The sequence below is a fragment of the Cebidichthys violaceus genome, unplaced genomic scaffold (genome assembly GCF_023349555.1).
Source record: "Cebidichthys violaceus isolate CVI_PGR_0920_01 unplaced genomic scaffold, fCebVio1.0.p SCAF_21, whole genome shotgun sequence".
Taxonomy (NCBI): domain Eukaryota; kingdom Metazoa; phylum Chordata; class Actinopteri; order Perciformes; family Stichaeidae; genus Cebidichthys; species Cebidichthys violaceus.
The window spans coordinates 5,779,390-5,792,917 of NW_027176384.1; the positions used below are offsets into that span (position 1 = coordinate 5,779,390).

The 13,528-nt window shown below is 41.3% G+C and overlaps 1 long non-coding RNA gene across 4 annotated transcripts; it reads right to left on the bottom strand.

Annotated features, from left to right (window-relative positions):
• Positions 1 to 849: 849 nt before the first annotated feature.
• Positions 850 to 12,864, bottom strand: LOC137877262 (uncharacterized). Of its 4 annotated transcripts, XR_011103521.1 has the most exons (6): positions 12,623 to 12,863; positions 6,884 to 7,196; positions 5,869 to 6,396; positions 2,707 to 5,481; positions 2,529 to 2,591; positions 850 to 2,377 (listed from the first exon to the last, which is right to left on the bottom strand). It is a non-coding gene; the product is annotated as an uncharacterized lncRNA (long non-coding RNA). The 4 variants fall into 4 exon arrangements; XR_011103522.1 differs by having other exon boundaries at positions 5,908 to 7,196; positions 12,623 to 12,864; XR_011103519.1 differs by having other exon boundaries at positions 5,869 to 7,196; positions 12,623 to 12,864.
• Between the last annotated feature and the right edge of the window lie 664 nt (positions 12,865 to 13,528).

Genomic DNA, 13,528 nt, shown 5'->3' on the forward strand with positions numbered 1-13,528 from the left:
GATATGTGTAAATATCAGTATATATGTTACTGGTTAAGCGTAGATTAAGATCTACAGGAGCTGCAGTTTGAGCAGGTATGCGGCATCATTATATTCGTTACTGATGAGTGCACGTTGCGAGTGGATTCATTTTTGGATGCATGCTCCGCCCCCGCAGGCGGGGGCGCTCGACTCGAAGAAGTTAACAAACTCCTCCTCGGGACTTTGTCAGATCCACTTCAAATTTGGTCAGTGCAATCTAAAGACCTTTGCAATAAAAAGGTTGCTCAAAGCTTTACGTTTGATGGAATGGTGTAGCCGTGGCGTGGTGGCTATTTTACGTGATTCACCATTAAACAAGCGGATGTAAGTCCAAAGGACTTGCTCAAACCTGTCCCAAACTTGCCATGCTTGAAAACAGTCATGCCCTGAGGATGTCTACAAGCCAATTTTCACTCAAGTCATAGTGGCAACAGGAAAACAGCGTTATATGACAAACGGCTTCCGATTTACATGATGTGGTCTGCACTTGATATAGAGCAACATAATGCATGTTTTGGCGTGTTATCTAGCGCCACATAGTGGATACAGGAACTGGTGGAATATTTGCAGTACATAATTTATATATATATATATATATATATATATATATATATATATATATATATATATATATATATATATATATATATATATATATATATATATATATATATATATATATATATATATATATATATATATATATATATATATATATATATATATATATATATATATATATATATATATATATAAGTAAATCAGTGATAAAACAGTAATGAATTTTAATTAAGTAAAAAAGTAAAAAATCCACAAAAACTAAAAATATTATATATACAGACAGAATGTTTTTATTGCAGAGTGTATTTATAATGCGCAGATTTTTTGTCTTGTGTGGTCTACTGGGAGCACAGCTGGTTGTGCGCTCTGACAGCGGCAGGAAGGAAGGACCTGCGGTACCTCTCTTTCACACACCGGGGGTGAATCAGCCGGTGGCTGAAGGAGCTGCAGAGCTGCCAGGGCGTCCCACATGGGGTGGGAGGTGTTGTTTATCAGGGAGGATAGCTTAACCACCATTCTCCTCTCTCCCACCACTTCCACCGTAGCCAGTGGACACCTCAGCACACTGCTGGCCTTCTTGACAAGTTTGTTACAGTAAGTCTCTTCCTCTCGGCTGTCGAGATGCTGCTGCCCAGCAAACCACTCTATAAAAGATGCCACCACAGAGTCGAAGAAGGTCTTTTGGAGTGCTCCCTGCACTCCAAAAGACCCGTCTCCTCAGCAGATAGAGTCTGCTCTGACCCTCACAACAATAACATTGTTGTGAATAATCAAAATGTTCATTTTGACAAGGAAGAATTGAATAATCGATATCTGCAACATTTATCCCGTCCAGCAATAAATAAATCGTTCTAGCACCTTATGTAACATTCCACCAATCAAATCCCTTCGATTGAACCAAAAACAAAACACATCTGGTCCTCCCACCATGTCACACCGTCCTCCTGTTTGGCTCAGGTTGACATTCTTGGCAGGTCACATGATATTTGTATTCACTTTTCTGGGAAATGTTCTGCATTTCATCCCAATGTTTTATGGCATGACTTTTAACCAATGTTCCCCAGAGACTTTATCACAATGTTCTGTTTATGTTTTTATGAAACCAAATATGCTGGGTTCAAAATAACAAATTATATGAGGTCATGTACACTTATTCTTCAACAATGGCTTGCAATAGAATGTGGCAGGTTACAATAAATAGTTTAGCACAGGCACAGTATATATTCCAATGTCTCTCTCTACTGATGAAACAGAAGAGCACACAAGACAAATAGCAAAAGTTTGATTGAAGACTTTTTATGCATTTTCACATTGACACTTTAAAAAGTGATACAACATTGCCTATATGTAATCAGAGCTGACTTTTCAAAGTAAAAAAATAAAGTAAAATATAATATATATAGATATAAAAAAAAAGATCAAAATACCTGATATAGCTGAAAAGTTTCAACTGCATTCAGAGCAAAGAGATTTAACAAGTTAGAGTTGAATGTGTATACATTTTAAAAAGGTAGCTGGTAAAAATAACACTTGACACCAAAACATTCAAAAGCAATGCCATCAACACAAACAGCTGGTATAACATATTTAAAGTATGTGCGCACACACACACGCACACACACACACACACACAGTTAAAACACAGAACATGTTTTGAAAAATCAAAAGACCTAAAGAAAAGCAACGGGTGTCCCTTAAGAAGTGAAATAAACTTTACTCGGATTCACACTGGCACCCTTTTCTCACAGATAAGGTCTTGGAGGGGATCTACCCTTCTTCTCGTCCATGCTGGAACCTACGATGACAAACGGCAGGGAACAACAGAAAAACAGGATTACACCTGTATCTGAGAAATCCAGATTAAATTGCATAGTGCGTTAGTTGGCTGTAAAATGATTTCCATCATGCATGGGGCAAACTATGTTAGAGAAAATGTTAAGCATCACCTTTTGTTGGCTTTGCCAGCGTTTGCTTCTCTGACCACTTGTAACCTTCACCCACATAGTCACCTATAGTAGGAATAAGGGTTAACATGCATTCTAGTTAGATGGATTAAAATAACTTGACTATCTGAATTTATTAAGGACAATTAAAACACATTTAAAAGACTTCAAAAGTACACACTTCTTTCTTTGTGGGAAACCCGATTTATGGCCTTCGTCCACTGTCTGGCATCATTAGTGGCTCTCTTCATCAGGCTTGTTGCAGGCTTGTGGGAGTTGTGCCTCTTTCTGGGTTCATTGACACCACCAGCCCTGTCATGGTGACTAGGTCCTGGTCTTAAGTTGTTACATATTCTGTGTCTCCTGATTGGATGATTGCTATTCACTTGTACCTTTGCATTCAATTGCATGGTTGATGCTGGGCTTTTTGTGGGAGGATGGTTTAATGTTGAGGGGCTGCTGTAAGACCGCTGCAGTTTGGGTGGAACCGATTGTTCTCTGGGATCATATGGAAGACGAGAGGAGGCTTCTGATGGAGACAAACCTGTTGAGGAGACGGCACTTTGTCTGGCTACATAAAGTTGTCCACCTGTGGATGACAAGCTACTGAAGGAGGTGGATGGGCCTTCCTGCATAGGTAAGGAAAGCTGTCTTGACACAGGTTTTGCAGGTTTTCGTACGTTGGCCTGAACGTTATTCTGTATTCCTTGGTTTCTATCAATTGCAGGTTCGGGTGTGTGGAATTGTACTTTTTTATTTCTGTACAAATGTGCTGTGTTCTTTTCACAGGACTTTGCCTTTTTGCTGGATGCCGTGGAGGTTTCTGGAAACCGAGTTCCATCTTTACCCTGTGTGTGGACTACATGTTCTTTTAAAAGTTTTAAGCGGCCTTTGGGTCCAGAAGACTCCGCAACAAAGCGAGGAATCACAGGATTGAGATTCAAATGGGAGTCTACCTTCTTCATCACAGACTGGGGCTGCTTCTCTGGCGAGTCTCCAGATGACAATTTGAGTTTTGGAGGCTTTGCGTTAGCAGTTCCACAAAGACGGTCCATAGATTCAGTTGGTATGCTTTTTGTATCACTACTATCCTCTGATCCTGATGAGAATATTCGTACTGTAACTGCCTTGACTTTTTTTTGACTGCATGGGGCATTGCCACTGTCCTCTGAGCATAATCGTTTCCTCTTTCTTTTTGCCTTTTTTTGATCACTTTCATCCTCCGTGTCAGAATCTACGATTATTACGTCCTCCCTTTTTAAACTCCTAACATGGTTAGAGCAGCGGGCTTTGGCTTGAGACCGCTGTCCAGGTTTTTGCATACTCCGCAACTTGTCCACGCCCCTCGTTTGGTCTTTTTGCCCATTTGCAACCTCATTGCCCTCACCCTCTTTTTCAGATGTAGAATCATCTGTCTCTAAGGGCACAGGTGCTGAGCAGCTTTTCCTCAACATCTCCCTGGACACTGTCAAAAAGTTGCATTCAGAAGCAGATGAGTAATCACAACTGTCTTCAGTTTCACAGCTGTCTACAGACACTCTACTCTTCTGACTTGTCTGCACATCTCCCTCAGAGTCCATTTCATGATCAAGGGGGCTACTGTCTAATTCCACCTGAAATATATTCTCAAATTGCACAGCTTGCAGAAAGGACTCCTGTGTGTCAAACACCAGCACCGGGGGAAAAGCAGTAGCTAGCGCAAGATTTGAAAATGGGCGGTGTGTTGGACTTGTGCCACACTGTCTTTCTTGGCCTCCTGTTTCCCCACCTTCTGAGACAATCGTTTCTGGGCTATCCTGGTCTTCATCTTCTGGTTCATATTTAAGGTTGAAAATGCTTATAGGTATGACTAAATGGTCATCATCCACCTCATCATCAGTCTCATCTTCATCGTTCAAAACAGAGGAAGGACTACATGAAACAGAGGGATTTGTTGGTCTCCCACAGTCACATTTAAGACTTTCAAAACCATCATCGGTTTCAACAAGACATGAGCAAGAGCAATGTTGTGCTATAGCAAGTGTTTCAGTCGTCATCTGAGCTTGACCCTGCATATGTCCATAGCCTCCATTTTCATATGGCGACTGCCTATTGTTGGATGCAGCTACTAGAGTAGGTATAGTCCTCTCTACAGCCTTAGACTCAGTCTGACTTTCTGCTTCACTTATATCTTCATACTGTGGGCTTGCAGGACAGTTAAATTCCCCATGCTCTGTGTTTGGTAGTTCTGTGGCCAGCTGTGACATGTCATCGTCTGAAACGTCTTCATACAGTGGATGTGCTTCTTCAACCTTGCTTTCACATAGCGGAGAATGCTTTTGTAACTTGTTTGCAGGTACTGCTACGCTTAAATTAGTTTGTGAATGCGCAGAACCAGCGTCCACGCTCACACATTCACAACTTGTTTGGCTGCTCTGCCGTTCACTTTGGTTTGTAGGAATTGATAGTATATTATGGATCGGAATTTTACCAACAGAAGAATTTAGCTCTGAATGTGCAGTTGCTTCCTTACAGGTAACCCAGCGATGTTGTGGATCCTCAATGCTTTTCTTTTTTTTTGCATTTCGATTTTCAATGAGTCCAAATGTTCCGTTTCCAGACACCACTGAACTTGACTTAGTTTGAGGATCCTCTAAGACATCAGCCATACATTGCACACTGTCCAATCCTACCGTCTCCACAGTTTTAAGGGCTGTATCTCCTTTCTCCCTCTCTGTCATTTGGTTGAGAGCCCACGAAACACCAGGCGCTTGGTCTATGTCATCCAAATTCTTGTTGCTGTATAACAAAGCAGACTTGTATTCTTCTAGCAACAAGCTATGGTTGAGCATTAAAATGGGTTGCTTCTCCCTCATGTCATCCCAGGTGATTCCAGGCACTGCTGTGAGAATGCATGGACTCTCATCTTCATTCTTTGTACAAGTGGCAGCAACTTTCAGCATTATTTGTGGATATTCTGTGGATGCAAAGAGATTAACGTTATCTATATTCGCATTCCAATATTGTTGCAGTATGACTTTAGAAACGTTCTCTGTCTCGGCAATGCAGTCTACAGTCTCTAGAACGGCAATGAGCTCCTTCAGTGCAGTTGGTGAATAATGAAGAGTGCTCATGCCATTCTCTAAGTACTTATCGCACCATTTACTATGGAAACTTTCATCATTGTTACTGATAAATGTATCTTCACAGTCATCTGAATGAACAAGTTTGCAATGGCTATTAGCAGGCATAGATATATCAAAATGTTTTTTTACTGACAAATCAAAAACTACCAATGCACTCTTTTCTACAGATACATTTTTAAGAGAATGTTTTGAGTTTTCTACAGCAGTGACTAGTATACCTGTTGAATGTTTCTCTGAAGCAGATGCAGCACAATCACCTTTCTCGGTAAACTGGGGCATTAACTCAGCATTTGCTTTGCTGCTTTTTGAACTGTCCTCTTCAAGTGCTTGTCCAACTGCAGCAGAGTACTCAATCGCAGCACAGCTGAGACTCTGCCTCGCCAAATCTTCTTCTTTAGAAGCAGAGGTTGTGAGGAGATGGGACTGCATTGACTGCAGTGTGGAGTCCCTGCCCAACTCCTTGGAATGTCCATCATTTCTGTTTTTTTTAGTTAAACAGTCGCGAAAATATGCAAGCTTTTTTGCAATAAAGGCATGTATTTCGACTGTTGTAGGCAGTTCCGTTTCTCCAACTGACAAGACTTTATCTGTGGATGGCTGACGGCTAAGTGAAGGAGAGGAGACCTGCTGCTGATGGGCAGTGGAAGGAGTTCCTCCTGAATGATGTAGGTGTTGTCTTCTAGTCTGTCCACAGTTTAGAGCAGGTAGTGAACCTTTAACTTGCAGACCCTTATGGTGTCTTCTGCCTGAAACATGAGTAACAGTATTGAGCGCCATGTTGGCATTAGTTTCCTCTGATGAAGAAGACATGGAGGTAAAGGATTTGGATTCGGACGGGTTTTCTGTCAGTAAGTCAAACAGCAGTGGAGAAGTTTTCTGTGCAGAGGAGCACTGAACCTTTTGAGGAAATGTCCGTGCTACTTCAAGGCTGTCTCCCTGGAGTGCTGCAGAATTGCTACCAGTGGAAAAAAAATGTATTTGCTGCAGTCCAGTATTCTTGTTCAAATCTGACTCTTTCAGAAAATGTCTACTGAAATGTTCCTTAGAACATTCCCTTTGTTGTCCACTTTTACCAACAGATTGTCTTACAGAGTAACCATTAACTGATGTCCCAAAATTACTGCCGTGCCGTGCAGAGACGTGTGCTGATGAATAAAAGTCAGCTGATGAATACAACGTAGTCTTTGTATTAGTCCATATGGGGGGCTGGGATCCAGGGCTTACTGTACTTACCAGTGACTCCTCTTGGTGGTGGAGTCCCTGTGAATTTTGTTGCGATTGTCCATAGCTTTTCTGCAACCGAGCAGGGCCGTAAACCACTCCAAACTCCCCGGGATATTGACAGGCTACCATGTTGTTTTGTATTTCATTCTCAGGGTGAACCACTGGTACAGGTGTAACATTGATAGCCTGAGGTGATGACCGAGCACCAACGTTACTCCTGTGTTGGAATGCAGAATAGAATCCTCCTAGGCTGTGTGGACATCCAGATTGCATCGCATGTAGAGCAATCTTTCAAGTAATGACTTCAGTTTGCTTCTCAAATCTAGGAAACAAACAGAAGGACAATTAGTGATTGGTTGGAGTCACATCACTACAATATAGGCCTTTTCCACGGTGGGAACCCAACAACACGACCAAATGCTACACTGCAATATTTTTTCTATTGAAGAAAAACAAAAAGCTCTGAATGATGTATCCAGCAGTACGTTCTCTACCACATTCTTCACAGTCCCTCTCACTGGCGTCGCATTCAAGCAAATCAAGCAGTGAGAGGTTTATTTTAACGGCACGGTGCAGAAAGAGCAGTCCAGCATCAACCCTGTCCCAAGGAGAAAACCAATGTGGGAACTAATCTTGTGTACTCCCTTTACTCCATTCTGTCCACCACTCCATTCTGTCCACCTCCTCCTGCTGGTGGTGTGGCCCATGTGAGAGTCCCATCCCATGTAAATCCATCCATCCATCCATCCATTATTTGTAACATGTAATATGCTTATTATCCTTTGCATTACATTACAGTCATTTAGCAGACTCTTTTATCCAAAGAGCGACTTACAATTCAGTTCTATCTATATACCGTAGGTACAGCTACGGGAGCAATATTTGGGGTTAAGTGTCTTGCTCAAGGACACATTGACATGAGTGGAGCAGGAGCTGGGGATCGAACCACCGACCCTCTGATTGAAAGACGGCCCTGCTCTCCATTTAGCCACGGTCACCCCGTTTGCAGGATCGTGGGGATCGCCTGGAACCTATCCCAGCTGACATTTGGCAAGAGGACGGACACATCCTGGAGAGGTCTCCAGTCAATAACAAGGCTGACATATAGAGAAAGACAACATTCACAATCTCATACAACTGTGGTTCACTAAGGTTGGGGTTTCGGCATTGAAATACTCAGCAGTCCACTGCATGTCTTATTGCTCTTGCTACCAATATTAGCTATGTTTCAACACAAGGCTATAAAGACCTTGCCTGGATCCAGACCTTTAAATCCACCCACTCCACTGGCTTTGTGACATGAAACAGCGGTTTCCTCGATTAAAAAGTAATCAACGAATAGGCGCAGCGGGGGACCAACGATTACCTAATCATGGGCAGGACTAACACCATTATCAAGCTGTTGTGAAATTGTTCTCAGATTAATCTGAGTGCTTTCCAAATACTTGTGTTAACTAATGGAAAAGTATCCACATGCAGTACTATAGAAAATTGAAGATGGAATACATAGAGTATTGTTGTGCATGCAATCATTGACAGCGAATTCATGAGGCCCGTTAAGATTCACACCTCTACTTATGGGTAGCTCCAGGTTATCGGTTAAGTTCCCGTGCAGGACGAGAGCTAATGGTTGCTTGGGGATAACTACAATGAAAACAGGCAATAAGCAAGTGGTCAGACAATCAGAAACAAGACAAAAAATTAAACAAATTGCCTCATTACATTTTGAACCGGTTTTACAATTCAATACAGAATTGATTCTCGATTCTTGCAATATTAAACACAAATGGCTATCTGTACAAAAAAGCAGAAAAGAGGTTGGGGTACGCAGCTTTTTCATTTGAGAAAGTTAACTACCAAGTAAAGTTATGTTTAGTCCTGATTGGCAGGTGGCACCTTGCATGGTAGCCCTGCCATCAGTGTATCAATGAGTGTGAATGGGTGAATGATGACATGTAGCGTAAAAAGGTTTGAGTGGTCGGAAGACTAGAAAGGCGCTTAACAAGTACAAATCCATTTATCTGCAATTATTAAAAATCATCTGTATGAAAACATAAACTTAACTGATTGCCATCACTGGCTAAATGTCTAGGTTCTGGGGAAGATACAGAAGTTGTCTACAAGTTCTGGAGTAAGGACCTACTCCACTGCTCTGCTGTTCCTAACATTATGTCCACAGCAAGGAGAATAACCTCTCTGCTGCACCTCCAATACCAGGAAACCCCATTGTTATCCACAATGTTGTGCAGGCAAAACGTCTTTCAAAAGATGCAGATTATGGGACAAAATTCATTTCTTTGACCCATCAGATTTGGATGGTTTTGTAGGGGCTTTTGTAGGATTCGAAATATAAGGGGCAGCGAAACGCAATGGATCCCCCCTCACATTTTGTGGACATGGGACTTTATTGCGCGTTTGTTTGCAATCTATTCGAGCATCACAAACATCATTCATTAATTTCATCTCGCCATCCCTAGTTAATATGACCCTGAACATAACTTTCAGATAGCCATGTTATCTGGTTTGGAGAGCCATTGGAGAGTTCATTGGAGAGTTCATTGTCAGCCAAAAGATAATAGGAAAATGTTCAAAGGTGATCCGTACCGATCACGGATTAACCGTGGTCCTTTACACCACTAGTTTCTTCTATTCTGCAATAGACATGAGAAATCTAGGGTAAGCAGAGAGGAGGGTAAGCAGTAGCTTAAGTTGAAAGTTAAAAGTGGTCAGCAGCAGTTTTGTGTCATTTACTGCAACAATGCAGTCCTGATTCAGGCAACATGCCCTTAAAAGACAAGTGAATCCCTTTGCAGTTCAAGTAAATGGGGACAATAGTGTTGTTCGTCATAGTCTTCAACCAATCAGATTTTTAGTTTGACATGTTGGGCGTATTCTTTGACATGCCAGAGCCTTCTAGCTGGCCTAGCCATACGCGATTGGTCAGTGGGCTAGCGTGACATGTTGGGCGGTGACAATGCCAATATCTAACAGCTATAAGTCGCATCCAAGCTCACCATCGTTTATGGCCAGGTTGGAGCGGGGTCCCCTACTTGTTGGTTTGTCTTACTGTAAAATGTATGTATGTATGTATGTATGTATGTATGTATGTATGTATGTATGTATGTATGTATGTATGTATGTATGTATGTATGTATGTATGATCCGTAGCGTGCCGTGGTTATCCTGCAACTTACCACAGGGGCTGAGCGAGTCTCCCCCAGTGTATTCCGTAAAAAAGGAAAAATTAAGAGAAGAAAAGAAAAGTGTACAGTTCCCACTCGATTTATTTAATCCAATTCAGAGTATATTTATTTTGGTTCCAAGACAAAGAAAAAGTAAATCCACAAAAAAATTAAAAAGAGAAGGAAAAGAGTAAAAAACCCTTAATCCAGTGAGTAAGTATTTCCAAAGTCCGGAGATTTGTAAATCCAACAAAGAGTACGACATTGTAGTCTTCTCCAGACAACTGCCTCGATGTTCTAAAATCAAGGGCTTTTATAGCCAGTGCCGGACCAGAGTCCAGCCCCCACGTGCCTGCCTCGTGAGACATGCCTGGGCATTGCACCCCCTGGGTATGCAGTGTTGCCAACTCCTCAGTAAGGAAAGTAGCCATTGGCTGTCCTAAAAGTCGCTAAATGACATCATTGTCTAATTTGCATAATTGTAAAAAGTGAGTAAAAAAAAACACTAAATATGTTTAGAACTATAAATGAACTTTCTTCTGTTGATTCTTGGTTTGTTTTGTGTTGAAATAGGCCATCACTTCTAATGGATTTAGCGAGAAAGTCGCCAAGTTGGCAACACTGCGGGTACGCCATAGCCTTGGCACATGCACCGACCCCTTCCTTTTAACACAACGACCTTTGTTGGTACTCAGGACGTATGGAACACTCGCTCACCGGTTGACAACAAATCAAAATATTTCAAGGATTAAAGTAAACATCTAAAGTATGTCAGTAACAGGCTATGTGGATAAATTATGTAAAAACAAGCCATTGAAAGCAGATCCATGTACAATGCACATCAATACGCACATAGATAAAAAGACATCAGCGTACATCACATGATGACAGATCATACAGTGAGCTTGCGTGTGTGTCAGGCCGCAAGGCACCACTTCAGAGAAAATCATTGGTGCCCGTCTGTCCTCCATCCAGGATTTGTACTCCTCCAAAGACAGGAAAAGGGCTGGAAACATCACTGCAGACCCTTCATATCCTGGACACAACCAATTTAGAACTTCTCCCCTCTGGGAGGTGCTACAGCACCGTATACCTGGCCAGACACAAGAACAGTTTCCATGCACTGTCGATAACCCTCCTACACCAAAACATCCACAATTATAATATATTGTATAGTTTTGAATGCACCAAACATAATTGCAAATCCTACACATTGTATTTACAGCATGTATAGATTAGGTGTGGAAATTTCTTGAATCCAAGATGCTTTGCGATCATGCAGCAACCTCCGGTTCTGCTGACTGAAGCAAATACAGAAGTCTCTTAAAACTTGCATTATATCTGTGACTCCTCCGGTTGCAAAAATAAGTCAGATTGTGACTCATTATTATGACTATTTAGAGTCAAATAGACCATAAAGTAGGGTATGCTTTAGGGCGGGCTTATAGTGATTGACAGTTCACTGCCACTACCAGAGCTGTATATAGCATCACTACTTCACTCCTCTGCATTACAAACATGGTCACTTCTGTTCACTGGTTGCGAAAAAACAAAATGGTGGCTTGAGGCTTCATAACTGCAGTCATGAAAATTAGTATTGTGCGAAGGTAAATTATAACGTTTATCATGTGATCTCATAAAATGTAATGTTGGGGAGAAATTCGAATAAATCCAGTTGTTTGAAGGAGATGTTTCACAACAATATAAATATTAGAGATGAATTATGACCCGTTTACACTAGCTCTAACAGCTTATTAAAACTATTGACAAGAATTCTTTTAATCAATAAAAATACAAACTTTTATTTCCTTATTTGAATTATGTTTTTAGGAAGAAAAACCCCCACTATAAATGACTATAACAAAGTGAAAAGATTGCATTTAGAATTTTCTATGGTTTACACTGACTTCAGAAAAGGCAAAAAGTATTGTAGACCAGCTGTATAATCAAACAACAAAGAGATCTGTATCTGCCAATATGGATCATCAATGATCTGCAATTAGTATCAGCGGCAAAAATAACGCGACCAGGGATCCAAAAGTTATATTTGCTCCCTTTTTTCTTTTGTGCTGATCCAATCTCTGAGTGTTATGATCTGTTGCACCAGGAAGTATTATGTTAACGTTTTGGAATGTCCCTTCATTTCCTGCCTGCACTTAAGCACCACTTAGTATCTCTCTGCCTGCACTTTCATCGTCTCGTTGTCTGTCAATCCCCACCAGCTTCCTCTTCTTTTTGCTTTTTGTAACACAGCAACAATCAAATATATAGTTCTGTAAAGTACTACGCAGTTATGTAAACTCGCCTCACGCTTTTTGTACTTGTTTTTTTGCACCAGACGCTGTCTCATACCCAGGAGAGGGCGTGGTGTCGTTAGGCCGCTATCCACAACACCCACGGCGGCGAGCGGCGCCATAACACTGTTAGTGATTACGATGCACTCGCGTGAACCCGATCACGCGAAATCACGGAGAATACGGCAACGAACAACGCGGTTTACGGTTGGACACATTTGCATTCAAAATAGAAAACGTCGAAGTGTCCTCTAACGGCCAACATGACTTACCTTACGCATTTCTCCGCGCTCCCTCAAAAACCGAGAAAAAGTTCGTTCACCTAAAACTAGAAAGGCCCTCAGTTGAAGGAGCCCCAGTGGCTGCTGTCCATGCACGTCCACGTGTCCCAAGTAGAGAAGCTGGGGGATGAATTTCCTCGAGTTTAGTCCCACTGAAGCCGCAGTCCTCGTGTGCTGCAACGCGCCACTCTGATATAGCTTCCCTGGTAGTCTCCGAGTTTAGAAAGGAGGAGAGCCAACCGACCGGACCGTATATATTACGCACGGTGTGGGCTCTGGTTGGTGGGTTGAAAAGGGGAGGGTATGATTGGGTGTCAAAAAAAAGAAGAAGCTTGTAGAAGAAAAATGTTGCAGGAGACAGAAATCACAAAGCAGAGACTTATGTTGCAAGTTACAAAAACCGAGTCAGTATATGGGTGAAAAATCCACTGTAATACATAGTTTTTTTATTCAGACCATAATCCAGATAACACACTGTGGTACTGTGTGTATCTGCTGGCTCTGATTATTTGTCTCAAGGGTTGCTTTTCTCACTCATGTTTTCAAGAGTTCTCATTTTGGCAATAACAAGGCTCAATGTCCTGTCAGAGGGCTTTACAGTCTAACTATACAGGAAATCACTATAAGAGTGATTGCATGCACACTGTTAATCAATAGTATATGAAAAATACTAAAATATATTGTAATATTCGAAATTAGACAACTCAAATAAAGATTGTTCACATGATGTACTCTCCATTGTTATTATTATTATATACAATGTTTGACTTGTTAAAGTGAAGTGCACATACAATTGCAACATGTCTTATATTTGAAGAGGCAAGTCAAAAAAGCTTGGTTAATTTTTAAGAAATAAAGAGCCACTAAATGCGACAAGTTCTCATTTTTTTTTATGGG